Source organism: Lissotriton helveticus, chromosome 4_1, assembly GCF_964261635.1.
Source record: "Lissotriton helveticus chromosome 4_1, aLisHel1.1, whole genome shotgun sequence".
Taxonomy (NCBI): Eukaryota; Metazoa; Chordata; class Amphibia; order Caudata; family Salamandridae; genus Lissotriton; species Lissotriton helveticus.
In genome coordinates, this window is record NC_136063.1 from 1691797090 (window position 1) to 1691815136 (window position 18047).

Genomic DNA, 18047 nt, shown 5'->3' on the forward strand with positions numbered 1-18047 from the left:
GACATGGGTCACCCTCTTATACAGGGGTGTGGCTGTGGGCAGGACGGGTTGTGGGTGACCCGTCAGGGCATTGCCCGTTTGGAAGCCCGTTCGGAAGGCGAGAGGAGGCGGGGGCAGGGAACTCTCCTCAATTTTCCCCCAGAGGTTTGGGGAAAAGCCTTTGCACGTTTGAGCCAGCCGGGCCTGCATCAGCAGATCCTGCTCCTCTGGCAAGGGAGAGCCTGTAGGTGAAATCAAAAAAGGGGAGAAATCTGCAAGCGCCGGGTTAAAAAATTCCAGGGGCAGACCCATGTTCCCCAGGAAGCAAGTACTTCCTCCTGCTCCCTTCAGTGGGAAAAGATATAGGAGGTGTATTTCTCTAAGCAGGGGATCTGCGTAGATGGCACTGCATTGCTTTGGGAAGCATCCATGCTGGTAGCAGAATAGCAGCAGACCCCACAGCTGAGACTTGAATGGGGACTGTTGGAGAGGGGCAGTGGAAGGGCGCAGGAAAATGCTTTTCAAAAGCATCTGCACTTTCTTACAAAGCAGCTGAAAACCCATACCAGGAATGGGGCTCGAACCCATGCGGACAAACATCCATTGGATCTTAAGTCCAACGCCTTAACCACTCGGCCACCCTGGTGAGACCCAAGGCCAAGCTTTACTCAACTCCCTTTTTCTGCTGGCTGCTGCAGCACCGGCTGTCCAGGAAGAGCTGTTTGCGGAATTAAAAGGCTTTTGCAGGAGGCTAAAGGTAATTGCTTATGACAAACACACTGTGTGACACCTAACTTTCTCCCACTCGGACTTTACGGGCAATTTTTATAATGGAGTTAGCTTAGTCATAATAAGGGGGTGAGCAAGGCAAGCACACAAGAGCATCTCCTCCCTGGTGGTCTAGTGGCTAGGATTCGGCGCTTTCACCTTCCGCGGCCCGGGTTCGATTCCCGGTCAGGGAAGATACCTCTAAAGCATAGATTTGAGTGTTTTGTCCCAGTAGCTTTTTTTAACGAAGGTCCTTAAAAAGGTACCCCTACCCATGAACGAAAGAGGAGGAAAGGGACTGGGTCCCCTGTGCCCCAGGTTGTTTTGCTCCCATTGCCCTCAGCCACCTTTATGCGCACGCACTCCTCCACCCAGTCTGGTGCTCTATGTGTGTGTAAAGTGCAGTACCAGCTCACCAGAAAGGTAAATTGCTGGAAACCCCTGCTGTGATGCATACATCTACTTTGGAGCACTCTTCTCCCTTGCACTCTTGAATCGCTTAAGAGCAATGTATTCTTCCAGCAAGCTGAATAACGAGACAGGGTTGAGAAAGTGTTCCAGCTGTCTGTGCGCCATCAGCAGCCACTAGATGTCCCTCTTGTGTTTTCCCGTGGATCCCGATTGTACAGGAATTCATCGGTTCAGTAGCAAGGGGGAGAGGATGGCCTGTGCTTGGAAGTGACAGACAGTCGGGTGGCATTATGAGGATTTTTTCAATTTCTGATTCATATGTGCTGTAGAGAAAAATAAGCTTTCAGCCCCCATGAGCTTTGTCATTCGGAAAGCAGTGTATGAACTTTTGCTGCATGGCACTGGGCTCCCTGGTGGTCTAGTGGTTAGGATTCGGCGCTCTCACCGCTGCGGCCCGGGTTCGATTCCCGGTCAGGGAAAAGTCCTTCTTCTGTCCTTGAAAACTTTTCCTTCCCGTAGGTCGCGGGCTTCTAAAAATGAAGTTGCTTTCTGACTCACAGTTTGCCTAGCATCACGCAGTATAGCTCCAAATATCATTTTCGCAAGGTCCCTTTATAGCTGCTTTCCACAGCGGGAGGAAAGTCACTTGTGCAAGGCTCTTGAGCAAGTGAGACCCTGTATTCCAAAGTGCAATTCCTTTTGTAGGCTTCTGACCACATGGCGTGTGGCAGGAAGTCTCCTTTGACAGGCCTGCAGGCTTTGTTTCCAAATAGCATCCTGGACCCATTGCAACCCACCTTTTTGCTAAAATGGAAGTCTGGATCTGGGTAAGAAAAGACTGAGCTGCACGTACGGAAAAAAGCAGAGGCCAGCCACAGGGAGGGTGTGGCCAGGGCAGTCTGATTTGCATACTGACCTGTGGCATCTTGGGAATGTATAGGCTTTGGAGCTTAACGGGTGCTGCAGGGGTCTGCCTGGCTGGAGAGATGCCTGTCTGGTACACCCCTCAGGACAGACGGTGCCTTCCGTTCGAACATGGAGGGTGAGGGACATGGGTCACCCTCTTATACAGGGGTGTGGCTGTGGGCAGGACGGGTTGTGGGGGACCCGTCAGGGCATTGCCCGTTTGGAATCCCGTTCGGAAGGCGAGAGGAGGCGGGGGCAGGGAACTCTCCTCAATTTTCCCCCAGAGGTTTGGGGAAAAGCCTTTGCACGTTTGAGCCAGCCGGGCCTGCATCAGCAGATCCTGCTCCTCTGGCAAGGGAGAGCTTGTAGGTGAAATCAAAAAAGGGGAGAAATCTGCAAGAGCCGGGTTAAAAAATTCCAGGGGCAGACCCATGTTCCCCAGGAAGCAAGTACTTCCTCCTGCTCCCTTCAGTGGGAAAAGATATAGGAGGTGTATTTCTCTAAGCAGGGGATCTGCGTAGATGGCACTGCATTGCTTTGGGAAGCATCCATGCTGGTAGCAGAATAGCAGCAGACCCCACAGCTGAGACTTGAATGGGGACTGTTGGAGAGGGGCAGTGGAAGGGCGCAGGAAAATGCTTTTCAAAAGCATCTGCACTTTCTTACAAAGCAGCTGAAAACCCATACCAGGAATGGGGCGCGAACCCATGCGGACAAACGTCCATTGGATCTTAAGTCCAACGCCTTAACCACTCGGCCACCCTGGTGAGACCCAAGGTCCAGCTTTACTCAACTCCCTTTTTCTGCTGGCTGCTGCAGCACCGGCTGTCCAGCAAGAGCTGTTTGCAGAATTAAAAGGCTTTTGCAGGAGGCTGAAGGTAATTGCTTATGACAAACACACTGTGTGACACCTAACTTTCTCCCACTCGGACTTTACGGGCAATTTTTATATTGGAGTTAGCTTAGTCACAATAAGGGGGTGAGCAAGGCAAGCACACAAGAGCATCTCCTCCCTGGTGGTCTAGTGGCTAGGATTCGGCGCTTTCACCGCCGCGGCCCGGGTTCGATTCCCTGTCAGGGAAGATACCTCTAAAGCATAGATTTGAGTGTTTTGTCCCAGTAGCTTTTTTTAAACGAAGGGCCTTAAAAAGGTACCCCTACCCATGAACGAAAGAGGAGGAAAGGGACTGGGTCCCTTGTGCCCCAGGTTGTTTTGCTCCCATTGCCCTCAGCCACCTTTATGCGCACGCACTCCTCCACCCAGTCTGGTGCTCTATGTGTGTGTAAAGTGCAGTACCAGCTCACCAGAAAGGTAAATTGCTGGAAACCCCTGCTGTGATGCATACATCTACTTTGGAGCACTCTTCTCCCTTGCACTCTTGAATCGCTTAAGAGCAATGTATTCTTCCAGCAAGCTGAATAACGAGACAGGGTTGAGAAAGTGTTCCAGCTGTCTGTGCGCCATCAGCAGCCACTAGGTGTCCCTCTTGTGTTTTCCCGTGGATCCCGATTGTACAGGAATTCATCGGTTCAGTAGCACGGGGGAGAGGATGGCCTGTGCTTGGAAGTGACAGACAGTCGGGTGGCATTATGAGGATTTTTTCAATTTCTGATTCATATGTGCTGTAGTGAAAAATAAGCTTTCAGCCCCCATGAGCTTTGTCATTCGGAAAGCAGTGTATGAACTTTTGCTGCATGGCACTGGGCTCCCTGGTGGTCTAGTGGTTAGGATTCGGCGCTCTCACCGCCGCGGCCCGGGTTCGATTCCCGGTCAGGGAAAAGTCCTTCTTCTGCCCTTGAAATCTTTTCCTTCCCGTAGGTCGCGGGCTTCTCAAAATGAAGTTGCTTTCTGACTCACAGTTTGCCTAGCATCACGCAGTATAGCTCCAAATATCATTTTCGCAAGGTCCCTTTATAGCTGCTTTCCACAGCGGGAGGAAAGTCACTTGTGCAAGGCTCTTGAGCAAGTGAGACCCTGTATTCCAAAGTGCAATTCCTTTTGTAGGCTTCTGACCACATGGCGTGCGGCAGGAAGTCTCCTTTGACAGGCCTGCAGGCTTTGTTTCCAAATGGCATCCTGGACCCATTGCAACCCACCTTTTTGCTAAAATGGAAGTCTGGATCTGGGTAAGAAAAAACTGAGCTGCACGTACGGAAAAAAGCAGAGGCCAGCCACAGGGAGGGTGTGGCCAGGGCAGTCTGATTTGCATACTGACCTGTGGCATCTTGGGAATGTATAGGCTTTGGAGCTTAACGGGTGCTGCAGGGGTCTGCCTGGCTGGAGAGATGCCTGTCTGGTACACCCCTCAGGACAGACGGTGCCTTCCGTTCGAACATGGAGGGTGAGGGACATGGGTCACCCTCTTATACAGGGGTGTGGCTGTGGGCAGGACGGGTTGTGGGGGACCCGTCAGGGCATTGCCCGTTTGGAAGCCCGTTCGGAAGGCGAGAGGAGGCGGGGGCAGGGAACTCTCCTCAATTTTCCCCCAGAGGTTTGGGGAAAAGCCTTTGCACGTTTGAGCCAGCCGGGCCTGCATCAGCAGATCCTGCTCCTCTGGCAAGGGAGAGCTTGTAGGTGAAATCAAAAAAGGGGAGAAATCTGCAAGAGCCGGGTTAAAAAATTCCAGGGGCAGACCCATGTTCCCCAGGAAGCAAGTACTTCCTCCTGCTCCCTTCAGTGGGAAAAGATATAGGAGGTGTATTTCTCTAAGCAGGGGATCTGCGTAGATGGCACTGCAATGCTTTGGGAAGCATCCATGCTGGTAGCAGAATAGCAGCAGACCCCACAGCTGAGACTTGAATGGGGACTGTTGGAGAGGGGCAGTGGAAGGGCGCAGGAAAATGCTTTTCAAAAGCATCTGCACTTTCTTACAAAGCAGCTGAAAACCCATACCAGGAATGGGGCTCGAACCCATGCGGACAAACGTCCATTGGATCTTAAGTCCAACGCCTTAACCACTCGGCCACCCTGGTGAGACCCAAGGCCAAGCTTTACTCAACTACCTTTTTCTGCTGGCTGCTGCAGCACCGGCTGTCCAGGAAGAGCTGTTTGCGGAATTAAAAGGCTTTTGCAGGAGGCTAAAGGTAATTGCTTATGACAAACACACTGTGTGACACCTAACTTTCTCCCACTCGGACTTTACGGGCAATTTTTATAATGGAGTTAGCTTAGTCACAATAAGGGGGTGAGCAAGGCAAGCACACAAGAGCATCTCCTCCCTGGTGGTCTAGTGGCTAGGATTCGGCGCTTTCACCGCCGCGGCCCGGGTTCGATTCCCGGTCAGGGAAGATACCTCTAAAGCATAGATTTGAGTGTTTTGTCCCAGTAGCTTTTTTTAAACGAAGGTCCTTAAAAAGGTACCCCTACCCATGAACGAAAGAGGAGGAAAGGGACTGGGTCCCTTGTGCCCCAGGTTGTTTTGCTCCCATTGCCCTCAGCCACCTTTATGCGCACGCACTCCTCCACCCAGTCTGGTGCTCTATGTGTGTGTAAAGTGCAGTACCAGCTCACCAGAAAGGTAAATTGCTGGAAACCCCTGCTGTGATGCATACATCTACTTTGGAGCACTCTTCTCCCTTGCACTCTTGAATCGCTTAAGAGCAATGTATTCTTCCAGCAAGCTGAATAACGAGACAGGGTTGAGAAAGTGTTCCAGCTGTCTGTGCGCCATCAGCAGCCACTAGGTGTCCCTCTTGTGTTTTCCCGTGGATCCCGATTGTACAGGAATTCATCGGTTCAGTAGCAAGGGGGAGAGGATGGCCTGTGCTTGGAAGTGACAGACAGTCGGGTGGCATTATGAGGATTTTTTCAATTTCTGATTCATATGTGCTGTAGTGAAAAATAAGCTTTCAGCCCCCATGAGCTTTGTCATTCGGAAAGCAGTGTATGAACTTTTGCTGCATGGCACTGGGCTCCCTGGTGGTCTAGTGGTTAGGATTCGGCGCTCTCACCGCCGCGGCCCGGGTTCGATTCCCGGTCAGGGAAAAGTCCTTCTTCTGCCCTTGAAAACTTTTCCTTCCCGTAGGTCGCGGGCTTCTCAAAATGAAGTTGCTTTCTGACTCACAGTTTGCCTAGCATCACGCAGTATACCTCCAAATATCATTTTCGCAAGGTCCCTTTATAGCTGCTTTCCACAGCGGGAGGAAAGTCACTTGTGCAAGGCTCTTGAGCAAGTGAGACCCTGTATTCCAAAGTGCAATTCCTTTTGTAGGCTTCTGACCACATGGCGTGCGGCAGGAAGTCTCCTTTGACAGGCCTGCAGGCTTTGTTTCCAAATGGCATCCTGGACCCATTGCAACCCACCTTTTTGCTAAAATGGAAGTCTGGATCTGGGTAAGAAAAAACTGAGCTGCACGTACAGAAAAAAGCAGAGGCCAGCCACAGGGAGGGTGTGGCCAGGGCAGTCTGATTTGCATACTGACCTGTGGCATCTTGGGAATGTATAGGCTTTGGAGCTTAACGGGTGCTGCAGGGGTCTGCCTGGCTGGAGAGATGCCTGTCTGGTACACCCCTCAGGACAGACGGTGCCTTCCGTTCGAACATGGAGGGTGAGGGACATGGGTCACCCTCTTATACAGGGGTGTGGCTGTGGGCAGGACGGGTTGTGGGTGACCCGTCAGGGCATTGCCCGTTTGGAAGCCCGTTCGGAAGGCGAGAGGAGGCGGGGGCAGGGAACTCTCCTCAATTTTCCCCAGAGGTTTGGGGAAAAGCCTTTGCACGTTTGAGCCAGCCGGGCCTGCATCAGCAGATCCTGCTCCTCTGGCAAGGGAGAGCCTGTAGGTGAAATCAAAAAAGGGGAGAAATCTGCAAGCGCCGGGTTAAAAAATTCCAGGGGCAGACCCATGTTCCCCAGGAAGCAAGTACTTCCTCCTGCTCCCTTCAGTGGGAAAAGATATAGGAGGTGTATTTCTCTAAGCAGGGGATCTGCGTAGATGGCACTGCATTGCTTTGGGAAGCATCCATGCTGGTAGCAGAATAGCAGCAGACCCCACAGCTGAGACTTGAATGGGGACTGTTGGAGAGGGGCAGTGGAAGGGCGCAGGAAAATGCTTTTCAAAAGCATCTGCACTTTCTTACAAAGCAGCTGAAAACCCATACCAGGAATGGGGCTCGAACCCATGCGGACAAACATCCATTGGATCTTAAGTCCAACGCCTTAACCACTCGGCCACCCTGGTGAGACCCAAGGCCAAGCTTTACTCAACTCCCTTTTTCTGCTGGCTGCTGCAGCACCGGCTGTCCAGGAAGAGCTGTTTGCGGAATTAAAAGGCTTTTGCAGGAGGCTAAAGGTAATTGCTTATGACAAACACACTGTGTGACACCTAACTTTCTCCCACTCGGACTTTACGGGCAATTTTTATAATGGAGTTAGCTTAGTCACAATAAGGGGGTGAGCAAGGCAAGCACACAAGAGCATCTCCTCCCTGGTGGTCTAGTGGCTAGGATTCGGCGCTTTCACCTTCCGCGGCCCGGGTTCGATTCCCGGTCAGGGAAGATACCTCTAAAGCATAGATTTGAGTGTTTTGTCCCAGTAGCTTTTTTTAACGAAGGTCCTTAAAAAGGTACCCCTACCCATGAACGAAAGAGGAGGAAAGGGACTGGGTCCCCTGTGCCCCAGGTTGTTTTGCTCCCATTGCCCTCAGCCACCTTTATGCGCACGCACTCCTCCACCCAGTCTGGTGCTCTATGTGTGTGTAAAGTGCAGTACCAGCTCACCAGAAAGGTAAATTGCTGGAAACCCCTGCTGTGATGCATACATCTACTTTGGAGCACTCTTCTCCCTTGCACTCTTGAATCGCTTAAGAGCAATGTATTCTTCCAGCAAGCTGAATAACGAGACAGGGTTGAGAAAGTGTTCCAGCTGTCTGTGCGCCATCAGCAGCCACTAGATGTCCCTCTTGTGTTTTCCCGTGGATCCCGATTGTACAGGAATTCATCGGTTCAGTAGCAAGGGGGAGAGGATGGCCTGTGCTTGGAAGTGACAGACAGTCGGGTGGCATTATGAGGATTTTTTCAATTTCTGATTCATATGTGCTGTAGAGAAAAATAAGCTTTCAGCCCCCATGAGCTTTGTCATTCGGAAAGCAGTGTATGAACTTTTGCTGCATGGCACTGGGCTCCCTGGTGGTCTAGTGGTTAGGATTCGGCGCTCTCACCGCTGCGGCCCGGGTTCGATTCCCGGTCAGGGAAAAGTCCTTCTTCTGTCCTTGAAAACTTTTCCTTCCCGTAGGTCGCGGGCTTCTAAAAATGAAGTTGCTTTCTGACTCACAGTTTGCCTAGCATCACGCAGTATAGCTCCAAATATCATTTTCGCAAGGTCCCTTTATAGCTGCTTTCCACAGCGGGAGGAAAGTCACTTGTGCAAGGCTCTTGAGCAAGTGAGACCCTGTATTCCAAAGTGCAATTCCTTTTGTAGGCTTCTGACCACATGGCGTGTGGCAGGAAGTCTCCTTTGACAGGCCTGCAGGCTTTGTTTCCAAATAGCATCCTGGACCCATTGCAACCCACCTTTTTGCTAAAATGGAAGTCTGGATCTGGGTAAGAAAAGACTGAGCTGCACGTACGGAAAAAAGCAGAGGCCAGCCACAGGGAGGGTGTGGCCAGGGCAGTCTGATTTGCATACTGACCTGTGGCATCTTGGGAATGTATAGGCTTTGGAGCTTAACGGGTGCTGCAGGGGTCTGCCTGGCTGGAGAGATGCCTGTCTGGTACACCCCTCAGGACAGACGGTGCCTTCCGTTCGAACATGGAGGGTGAGGGACATGGGTCACCCTCTTATACAGGGGTGTGGCTGTGGGCAGGACGGGTTGTGGGGGACCCGTCAGGGCATTGCCCGTTTGGAATCCCGTTCGGAAGGCGAGAGGAGGCGGGGGCAGGGAACTCTCCTCAATTTTCCCCCAGAGGTTTGGGGAAAAGCCTTTGCACGTTTGAGCCAGCCGGGCCTGCATCAGCAGATCCTGCTCCTCTGGCAAGGGAGAGCTTGTAGGTGAAATCAAAAAAGGGGAGAAATCTGCAAGAGCCGGGTTAAAAAATTCCAGGGGCAGACCCATGTTCCCCAGGAAGCAAGTACTTCCTCCTGCTCCCTTCAGTGGGAAAAGATATAGGAGGTGTATTTCTCTAAGCAGGGGATCTGCGTAGATGGCACTGCATTGCTTTGGGAAGCATCCATGCTGGTAGCAGAATAGCAGCAGACCCCACAGCTGAGACTTGAATGGGGACTGTTGGAGAGGGGCAGTGGAAGGGCGCAGGAAAATGCTTTTCAAAAGCATCTGCACTTTCTTACAAAGCAGCTGAAAACCCATACCAGGAATGGGGCGCGAACCCATGCGGACAAACGTCCATTGGATCTTAAGTCCAACGCCTTAACCACTCGGCCACCCTGGTGAGACCCAAGGTCCAGCTTTACTCAACTCCCTTTTTCTGCTGGCTGCTGCAGCACCGGCTGTCCAGCAAGAGCTGTTTGCGGAATTAAAAGGCTTTTGCAGGAGGCTGAAGGTAATTGCTTATGACAAACACACTGTGTGACACCTAACTTTCTCCCACTCGGACTTTACGGGCAATTTTTATATTGGAGTTAGCTTAGTCACAATAAGGGGGTGAGCAAGGCAAGCACACAAGAGCATCTCCTCCCTGGTGGTCTAGTGGCTAGGATTTGGCGCTTTCACCGCCGCGGCCCGGGTTCGATTCCCGGTCAGGGAAGATACCTCTAAAGCATAGATTTGAGTGTTTTGTCCCAGTAGCTTTTTTTAAACGAAGGTCCTTAAAAAGGTACCCCTACCCATGAACGAAAGAGGAGGAAAGGGACTGGGTCCCTTGTGCCCCAGGTTGTTTTGCTCCCATTGCCCTCAGCCACCTTTATGCGCACGCACTCCTCCACCCAGTCTGGTGCTCTATGTGTGTGTAAAGTGCAGTACCAGCTCACCAGAAAGGTAAATTGCTGGAAACCCCTGCTGTGATGCATACATCTACTTTGGAGCACTCTTCTCCCTTGCACTCTTGAATCGCTTAAGAGCAATGTATTCTTCCAGCAAGCTGAATAACGAGACAGGGTTGAGAAAGTGTTCCAGCTGTCTGTGCGCCATCAGCAGCCACTAGATGTCCCTCTTGTGTTTTCCCGTGGATCCCGATTGTACAGGAATTCATCGGTTCAGTAGCAAGGGGGAGAGGATGGCCTGTGCTTTGAAGTGACAGACAGTCGGGTGGCATTATGAGGATTTTTTCAATTTCTGATTCATATGTGCTGTAGAGAAAAATAAGCTTTCAGCCCCCATGAGCTTTGTCATTCGGAAAGCAGTGTATGAACTTTTGCTGCATGGCACTGGGCTCCCTGGTGGTCTAGTGGTTAGGATTCGGCGCTCTCACCGCCGCGGCCCGGGTTCAATTCCCGGTCAGGGAAAAGTCCTTCTTCTGCCCTTGAAAACTTTTCCTTCCCGTAGGTCGCGGGCTTCTCAAAATGAAGTTGCTTTCTGACTCACAGTTTGCCTAGCATCACGCAGTATAGCTCCAAATATCATTTTCGCAAGGTCCCTTTATAGCTGCTTTCCACAGCGGGAGGAAAGTCACTTGTGCAAGGCTCTTGAGCAAGTGAGACCCTGTATTCCAAAGTGCAATTCCTTTTGTAGGCTTCTGACCACATGGCGTGCGGCAGGAAGTCTCCTTTGACAGGCCTGCAGGCTTTGTTTCCAAATGGCATCCTGGACCCATTGCAACCCACCTTTTTGCTAAAATGGAAGTCTGGATCTGGGTAAGAAAAAACTGAGCTGCACGTACGGAAAAAAGCAGAGGCCAGCCACAGGGAGGGTGTGGCCAGGGCAGTCTGATTTGCATACTGACCTGTGGCATCTTGGGAATGTATAGGCTTTGGAGCTTAACGGGTGCTGCAGGGGTCTGCCTGGCTGGAGAGATGCCTGTCTGGTACACCCCTCAGGACAGACGGTGCCTTCCGTTCGAACATGGAGGGTGAGGGACATGGGTCACCCTCTTATACAGGGGTGTGGCTGTGGGCAGGACGGGTTGTGGGTGACCCGTCAGGGCATTGCCCGTTTGGAAGCCCGTTCGGAAGGCGAGAGGAGGCGGGGGCAGGGAACTCTCCTCAATTTTCCCCCAGAGGTTTGGGGAAAAGCCTTTGCACGTTTGAGCCAGCCGGGCCTGCATCAGCAGATCCTGCTCCTCTGGCAAGGGAGAGCCTGTAGGTGAAATCAAAAAAGGGGAGAAATCTGCAAGCGCCGGGTTAAAAAATTCCAGGGGCAGACCCATGTTCCCCAGGAAGCAAGTACTTCCTCCTGCTCCCTTCAGTGGGAAAAGATATAGGAGGTGTATTTCTCTAAGCAGGGGATCTGCGTAGATGGCACTGCATTGCTTTGGGAAGCATCCATGCTGGTAGCAGAATAGCAGCAGACCCCACAGCTGAGACTTGAATGGGGACTGTTGGAGAGGGGCAGTGGAAGGGCGCAGGAAAATGCTTTTCAAAAGCATCTGCACTTTCTTACAAAGCAGCTGAAAACCCATACCAGGAATGGGGCTCGAACCCATGCGGACAAACATCCATTGGATCTTAAGTCCAACGCCTTAACCACTCGGCCACCCTGGTGAGACCCAAGGCCAAGCTTTACTCAACTCCCTTTTTCTGCTGGCTGCTGCAGCACCGGCTGTCCAGGAAGAGCTGTTTGCGGAATTAAAAGGCTTTTGCAGGAGGCTAAAGGTAATTGCTTATGACAAACACACTGTGTGACACCTAACTTTCTCCCACTCGGACTTTACGGGCAATTTTTATAATGGAGTTAGCTTAGTCACAATAAGGGGGTGAGCAAGGCAAGCACACAAGAGCATCTCCTCCCTGGTGGTCTAGTGGCTAGGATTCGGCGCTTTCACCTTCCGCGGCCCGGGTTCGATTCCCGGTCAGGGAAGATACCTCTAAAGCATAGATTTGAGTGTTTTGTCCCAGTAGCTTTTTTTAACGAAGGTCCTTAAAAAGGTACCCCTACCCATGAACGAAAGAGGAGGAAAGGGACTGGGTCCCCTGTGCCCCAGGTTGTTTTGCTCCCATTGCCCTCAGCCACCTTTATGCGCACGCACTCCTCCACCCAGTCTGGTGCTCTATGTGTGTGTAAAGTGCAGTACCAGCTCACCAGAAAGGTAAATTGCTGGAAACCCCTGCTGTGATGCATACATCTACTTTGGAGCACTCTTCTCCCTTGCACTCTTGAATCGCTTAAGAGCAATGTATTCTTCCAGCAAGCTGAATAACGAGACAGGGTTGAGAAAGTGTTCCAGCTGTCTGTGCGCCATCAGCAGCCACTAGATGTCCCTCTTGTGTTTTCCCGTGGATCCCGATTGTACAGGAATTCATCGGTTCAGTAGCAAGGGGGAGAGGATGGCCTGTGCTTGGAAGTGACAGACAGTCGGGTGGCATTATGAGGATTTTTTCAATTTCTGATTCATATGTGCTGTAGAGAAAAATAAGCTTTCAGCCCCCATGAGCTTTGTCATTCGGAAAGCAGTGTATGAACTTTTGCTGCATGGCACTGGGCTCCCTGGTGGTCTAGTGGTTAGGATTCGGCGCTCTCACCGCTGCGGCCCGGGTTCGATTCCCGGTCAGGGAAAAGTCCTTCTTCTGTCCTTGAAAACTTTTCCTTCCCGTAGGTCGCGGGCTTCTAAAAATGAAGTTGCTTTCTGACTCACAGTTTGCCTAGCATCACGCAGTATAGCTCCAAATATCATTTTCGCAAGGTCCCTTTATAGCTGCTTTCCACAGCGGGAGGAAAGTCACTTGTGCAAGGCTCTTGAGCAAGTGAGACCCTGTATTCCAAAGTGCAATTCCTTTTGTAGGCTTCTGACCACATGGCGTGTGGCAGGAAGTCTCCTTTGACAGGCCTGCAGGCTTTGTTTCCAAATAGCATCCTGGACCCATTGCAACCCACCTTTTTGCTAAAATGGAAGTCTGGATCTGGGTAAGAAAAGACTGAGCTGCACGTACGGAAAAAAGCAGAGGCCAGCCACAGGGAGGGTGTGGCCAGGGCAGTCTGATTTGCATACTGACCTGTGGCATCTTGGGAATGTATAGGCTTTGGAGCTTAACGGGTGCTGCAGGGGTCTGCCTGGCTGGAGAGATGCCTGTCTGGTACACCCCTCAGGACAGACGGTGCCTTCCGTTCGAACATGGAGGGTGAGGGACATGGGTCACCCTCTTATACAGGGGTGTGGCTGTGGGCAGGACGGGTTGTGGGGGACCCGTCAGGGCATTGCCCGTTTGGAATCCCGTTCGGAAGGCGAGAGGAGGCGGGGGCAGGGAACTCTCCTCAATTTTCCCCCAGAGGTTTGGGGAAAAGCCTTTGCACGTTTGAGCCAGCCGGGCCTGCATCAGCAGATCCTGCTCCTCTGGCAAGGGAGAGCTTGTAGGTGAAATCAAAAAAGGGGAGAAATCTGCAAGAGCCGGGTTAAAAAATTCCAGGGGCAGACCCATGTTCCCCAGGAAGCAAGTACTTCCTCCTGCTCCCTTCAGTGGGAAAAGATATAGGAGGTGTATTTCTCTAAGCAGGGGATCTGCGTAGATGGCACTGCATTGCTTTGGGAAGCATCCATGCTGGTAGCAGAATAGCAGCAGACCCCACAGCTGAGACTTGAATGGGGACTGTTGGAGAGGGGCAGTGGAAGGGCGCAGGAAAATGCTTTTCAAAAGCATCTGCACTTTCTTACAAAGCAGCTGAAAACCCATACCAGGAATGGGGCGCGAACCCATGCGGACAAACGTCCATTGGATCTTAAGTCCAACGCCTTAACCACTCGGCCACCCTGGTGAGACCCAAGGTCCAGCTTTACTCAACTCCCTTTTTCTGCTGGCTGCTGCAGCACCGGCTGTCCAGCAAGAGCTGTTTGCAGAATTAAAAGGCTTTTGCAGGAGGCTGAAGGTAATTGCTTATGACAAACACACTGTGTGACACCTAACTTTCTCCCACTCGGACTTTACGGGCAATTTTTATATTGGAGTTAGCTTAGTCACAATAAGGGGGTGAGCAAGGCAAGCACACAAGAGCATCTCCTCCCTGGTGGTCTAGTGGCTAGGATTCGGCGCTTTCACCGCCGCGGCCCGGGTTCGATTCCCGGTCAGGGAAGATACCTCTAAAGCATAGATTTGAGTGTTTTGTCCCAGTAGCTTTTTTTAAATGAAGGTCCTTAAAAAGGTACCCCTACCCATGAACGAAAGAGGAGGAAAGGGACTGGGTCCCTTGTGCCCCAGGTTGTTTTGCTCCCATTGCCCTCAGCCACCTTTATGCGCACGCACTCCTCCACCCAGTCTGGTGCTCTATGTGTGTGTAAAGTGCAGTACCAGCTCACCAGAAAGGTAAATTGCTGGAAACCCCTGCTGTGATGCATACATCTACTTTGGAGCACTCTTCTCCCTTGCACTCTTGAATCGCTTAAGAGCAATGTATTCTTCCAGCAAGCTGAATAACGAGACAGGGTTGAGAAAGTGTTCCAGCTGTCTGTGCGCCATCAGCAGCCACTAGATGTCCCTCTTGTGTTTTCCCGTGGATCCCGATTGTACAGGAATTCATCGGTTCAGTAGCAAGGGGGAGAGGATGGCCTGTGCTTTGAAGTGACAGACAGTCGGGTGGCATTATGAGGATTTTTTCAATTTCTGATTCATATGTGCTGTAGAGAAAAATAAGCTTTCAGCCCCCATGAGCTTTGTCATTCGGAAAGCAGTGTATGAACTTTTGCTGCATGGCACTGGGCTCCCTGGTGGTCTAGTGGTTAGGATTCGGCGCTCTCACCGCCGCGGCCCGGGTTCAATTCCCGGTCAGGGAAAAGTCCTTCTTCTGCCCTTGAAAACTTTTCCTTCCCGTAGGTCGCGGGCTTCTCAAAATGAAGTTGCTTTCTGACTCACAGTTTGCCTAGCATCACGCAGTATAGCTCCAAATATCATTTTCGCAAGGTCCCTTTATAGCTGCTTTCCACAGCGGGAGGAAAGTCACTTGTGCAAGGCTCTTGAGCAAGTGAGACCCTGTATTCCAAAGTGCAATTCCTTTTGTAGGCTTCTGACCACATGGCGTGCGGCAGGAAGTCTCCTTTGACAGGCCTGCAGGCTTTGTTTCCAAATGGCATCCTGGACCCATTGCAACCCACCTTTTTGCTAAAATGGAAGTCTGGATCTGGGTAAGAAAAAACTGAGCTGCACGTACGGAAAAAAGCAGAGGCCAGCCACAGGGAGGGTGTGGCCAGGGCAGTCTGATTTGCATACTGACCTGTGGCATCTTGGGAATGTATAGGCTTTGGAGCTTAACGGGTGCTGCAGGGGTCTGCCTGGCTGGAGAGATGCCTGTCTGGTACACCCCTCAGGACAGACGGTGCCTTCCGTTCGAACATGGAGGGTGAGGGACATGGGTCACCCTCTTATACAGGGGTGTGGCTGTGGGCAGGACGGGTTGTGGGGGACCCGTCAGGGCATTGCCCGTTTGGAAGCCCGTTCGGAAGGCGAGAGGAGGCGGGGGCAGGGAACTCTCCTCAATTTTCCCCCAGAGGTTTGGGGAAAAGCCTTTGCACGTTTGAGCCAGCCGGGCCTGCATCAGCAGATCCTGCTCCTCTGGCAAGGGAGAGCTTGTAGGTGAAATCAAAAAATGGGAGAAATCTGCAAGAGCCCGGTTAAAAAATTCCAGGGGCAGACTTATGTTCCCCAGGAAGCAAGTACTTCCTCCTGCTCCCTTCAGTGGGAAAAGATATAGGAGGTGTATTTCTCTAAGCAGGGGATCTGCGTAGATGGCACTGCAATGCTTTGGGAAGCATCCATGCTGGTAGCAGAATAGCAGCAGACCCCACAGCTGAGACTTGAATGGGGACTGTTGGAGAGGGCCAGTGGAAGGGCGCAGGAAAATGCTTTTCAAAAGCATCTGCACTTTCTTACAAAGCAGCTGAAAATCCATACCAGGAATGGGGCTCGAACCCATGCGGACAAACGTCCATTGGATCTTAAGTCCAACGCCTTAACCACTCGGCCACCCTGGTGAGACCCAAGGCCAAGCTTTCCTAAACTCCCTTTTTCTGCTGGCTGCTGCAGCACCGGCTGTCCAGGAAGAGCTGTTTGCGGAATTAAAAGGCTTTTGCAGGAGGCTAAAGGTAATTGCTTATGACAAACACACTGTGTGACACCTAACTTTCTCCCACTCGGACTTTACGGGCAATTTTTATAATGGAGTTAGCTTAGTCACAATAAGGGGGTGAGCAAGGCAAGCACACAAGAGCATCTCCTCCCTGGTGGTCTAGTGGCTAGGATTCGGCGCTTTCACCGCCGCGGCCCGGGTTCGATTCCCGGTCAGGGAAGATACCTCTAAAGCATAGATTTGAGTGTTTTGTCCCAGTAGCTTTTTTTAAACGAAGGTCCTTAAAAAGGTACCCCTACCCATGAACGAAAGAGGAGGAAAGGGACTGGGTCCCTTGTGCCCCAGGTTGTTTTGCTCCCATTGCCCTCAGCCACCTTTATGCGCACGCACTCCTCCACCCAGTCTGGTGCTCTATGTGTGTGTAAAGTGCAGTAGCAGCTCACCAGAAAGGTAAATTGCTGGAAACCCCTGCTGTGATGCATACATCTACTTTGGAGCACTCTTCTCCCTTGCACTCTTGAATCGCTTAAGAGCAATGTATTCTTCCAGCAAGCTGAATAACGAGACAGGGTTGAGAAAGTGTTCCAGCTGTCTGTGCGCCATCAGCAGCCACTAGGTGTCCCTCTTGTGTTTTCCCGTGGATCCCGATTGTACAGGAATTCATCGGTTCTGTAGCAAGGGGGAGATGGCCTGTGCTTGGAAGTGACAGACAGTCGGGTGGCATTATGAGGATTTTTTCAATTTCTGATTCATATGTGCTGTAGTGAAAAATAAGCTTTCAGCCCCCATGAGCTTTGTCATTCGGAAAGCAGTGTATGAACTTTTGCTGCATGGCACTGGGCTCCCTGGTGGTCTAGTGGTTAGGATTCGGCGCTCTCACCGCCGCGGCCCGGATTCGATTCCCGGTCAGGGAAAAGTCCTTCTTCAGCCCTTGAAAACTTTTCCTTCCCGTAGGTCGCGGGGTTCTCAAAATGAAGTTGCTTTCTGACTCACAGTTTGCCTAGCATCACGCAGTATAGCTCCAAATATCATTTTCGCAAGGTCCCTTTATAGCTGCTTTCCACAGCGGGAGGAAAGTCACTTGTGCAAGGCTCTTGAGCAAGTGAGACCCTGTATTCCAAAGTGCAATTCCTTTTGTAGGCTTCTGACCACATGGCGTGCGGCAGGAAGTCTCCTTTGACAGGCCTGCAGGCTTTGTTTCCAAATGGCATCCTGGACCCATTGCAACCCACCTTTTTGCTAAAATGGAAGTCTGGATCTGGGTAAGAAAAAACTGAGCTGCACGTACGGAAAAAAGCAGAGGCCAGCCACAGGGAGGGTGTGGCCAGGGCAGTCTGATTTGCATACTGACCTGTGGCATCTTGGGAATGTATAGGCTTTGGAGCTTAACGGGTGCTGCAGGGGTCTGCCTGGCTGGAGAGATGCCTGTCTGGTACACCCCTCAGGACAGACGGTGCCTTCCGTTCGAACATGGAGGGTGAGGGACATGGGTCACCCTCCTATACAGGGGTGTGGCTGTGGGCAGGACGGGTTGTGGGTGACCCGTCAGGGCATTGCCCGTTTGGAAGCCCGTTCGGAAGGCGAGAGGAGGCGGGGGCAGGGAACTCTCCTCAATTTTCCCCCAGAGGTTTGGGGAAAAGCCTTTGCACGTTTGAGCCAGCCGGGCCTGCATCAGCAGATCCTGCTCCTCTGGCAAGGGAGAGCCTGTAGGTGAAATCAAAAAAGGGGAGAAATCTGCAAGCGCCGGGTTAAAAAATTCCAGGGGCAGACCCATGTTCCCCAGGAAGCAAGTACTTCCTCCTGCTCCCTTCAGTGGGAAAAGATATAGGAGGTGTATTTCTCTAAGCAGGGGATCTGCGTAGATGGCACTGCATTGCTTTGGGAAG

General features: G+C 51.7%; 21 non-coding genes across 21 annotated transcripts; 13 read left to right on the forward strand and 8 right to left on the reverse strand.

Annotated features, from left to right (window-relative positions):
* Positions 1 to 542: 542 nt before the first annotated feature.
* TRNAL-UAA (transfer RNA leucine (anticodon UAA)) lies at positions 543 to 625 on the reverse strand. The gene has a single exon. It is a non-coding gene; the product is annotated as a tRNA-Leu (tRNA).
* Positions 626 to 1565: 940 nt separating this feature from the next.
* On the forward strand, positions 1566 to 1637 carry TRNAE-CUC (transfer RNA glutamic acid (anticodon CUC)). Its single transcript has one exon. It is a non-coding gene; the product is annotated as a tRNA-Glu (tRNA).
* A 1111-nt stretch (positions 1638 to 2748) lies between these two features.
* TRNAL-UAA (transfer RNA leucine (anticodon UAA)) lies at positions 2749 to 2831 on the reverse strand. Its single transcript has one exon. It is a non-coding gene; the product is annotated as a tRNA-Leu (tRNA).
* A 243-nt stretch (positions 2832 to 3074) lies between these two features.
* TRNAE-UUC (transfer RNA glutamic acid (anticodon UUC)) lies at positions 3075 to 3146 on the forward strand. Its single transcript has one exon. It is a non-coding gene; the product is annotated as a tRNA-Glu (tRNA).
* A 625-nt stretch (positions 3147 to 3771) lies between these two features.
* TRNAE-CUC (transfer RNA glutamic acid (anticodon CUC)) lies at positions 3772 to 3843 on the forward strand. Its single transcript has one exon. It is a non-coding gene; the product is annotated as a tRNA-Glu (tRNA).
* Positions 3844 to 4954: 1111 nt separating this feature from the next.
* TRNAL-UAA (transfer RNA leucine (anticodon UAA)) lies at positions 4955 to 5037 on the reverse strand. Its single transcript has one exon. It is a non-coding gene; the product is annotated as a tRNA-Leu (tRNA).
* Positions 5038 to 5280: 243 nt separating this feature from the next.
* TRNAE-UUC (transfer RNA glutamic acid (anticodon UUC)) lies at positions 5281 to 5352 on the forward strand. Its single transcript has one exon. It is a non-coding gene; the product is annotated as a tRNA-Glu (tRNA).
* A 625-nt stretch (positions 5353 to 5977) lies between these two features.
* TRNAE-CUC (transfer RNA glutamic acid (anticodon CUC)) lies at positions 5978 to 6049 on the forward strand. The gene has a single exon. It is a non-coding gene; the product is annotated as a tRNA-Glu (tRNA).
* A 1110-nt stretch (positions 6050 to 7159) lies between these two features.
* On the reverse strand, positions 7160 to 7242 carry TRNAL-UAA (transfer RNA leucine (anticodon UAA)). Its single transcript has one exon. It is a non-coding gene; the product is annotated as a tRNA-Leu (tRNA).
* A 940-nt stretch (positions 7243 to 8182) lies between these two features.
* On the forward strand, positions 8183 to 8254 carry TRNAE-CUC (transfer RNA glutamic acid (anticodon CUC)). Its single transcript has one exon. It is a non-coding gene; the product is annotated as a tRNA-Glu (tRNA).
* Positions 8255 to 9365: 1111 nt separating this feature from the next.
* Positions 9366 to 9448, reverse strand: TRNAL-UAA (transfer RNA leucine (anticodon UAA)). Its single transcript has one exon. It is a non-coding gene; the product is annotated as a tRNA-Leu (tRNA).
* Positions 9449 to 9691: 243 nt separating this feature from the next.
* TRNAE-UUC (transfer RNA glutamic acid (anticodon UUC)) lies at positions 9692 to 9763 on the forward strand. The gene has a single exon. It is a non-coding gene; the product is annotated as a tRNA-Glu (tRNA).
* A 625-nt stretch (positions 9764 to 10388) lies between these two features.
* On the forward strand, positions 10389 to 10460 carry TRNAE-CUC (transfer RNA glutamic acid (anticodon CUC)). Its single transcript has one exon. It is a non-coding gene; the product is annotated as a tRNA-Glu (tRNA).
* Positions 10461 to 11571: 1111 nt separating this feature from the next.
* On the reverse strand, positions 11572 to 11654 carry TRNAL-UAA (transfer RNA leucine (anticodon UAA)). Its single transcript has one exon. It is a non-coding gene; the product is annotated as a tRNA-Leu (tRNA).
* A 940-nt stretch (positions 11655 to 12594) lies between these two features.
* Positions 12595 to 12666, forward strand: TRNAE-CUC (transfer RNA glutamic acid (anticodon CUC)). The gene has a single exon. It is a non-coding gene; the product is annotated as a tRNA-Glu (tRNA).
* A 1111-nt stretch (positions 12667 to 13777) lies between these two features.
* On the reverse strand, positions 13778 to 13860 carry TRNAL-UAA (transfer RNA leucine (anticodon UAA)). The gene has a single exon. It is a non-coding gene; the product is annotated as a tRNA-Leu (tRNA).
* Positions 13861 to 14103: 243 nt separating this feature from the next.
* TRNAE-UUC (transfer RNA glutamic acid (anticodon UUC)) lies at positions 14104 to 14175 on the forward strand. Its single transcript has one exon. It is a non-coding gene; the product is annotated as a tRNA-Glu (tRNA).
* Positions 14176 to 14800: 625 nt separating this feature from the next.
* TRNAE-CUC (transfer RNA glutamic acid (anticodon CUC)) lies at positions 14801 to 14872 on the forward strand. Its single transcript has one exon. It is a non-coding gene; the product is annotated as a tRNA-Glu (tRNA).
* A 1111-nt stretch (positions 14873 to 15983) lies between these two features.
* TRNAL-UAA (transfer RNA leucine (anticodon UAA)) lies at positions 15984 to 16066 on the reverse strand. The gene has a single exon. It is a non-coding gene; the product is annotated as a tRNA-Leu (tRNA).
* Positions 16067 to 16309: 243 nt separating this feature from the next.
* On the forward strand, positions 16310 to 16381 carry TRNAE-UUC (transfer RNA glutamic acid (anticodon UUC)). Its single transcript has one exon. It is a non-coding gene; the product is annotated as a tRNA-Glu (tRNA).
* Positions 16382 to 17003: 622 nt separating this feature from the next.
* TRNAE-CUC (transfer RNA glutamic acid (anticodon CUC)) lies at positions 17004 to 17075 on the forward strand. Its single transcript has one exon. It is a non-coding gene; the product is annotated as a tRNA-Glu (tRNA).
* The last annotated feature ends 972 nt before the right edge of the window (positions 17076 to 18047 follow it).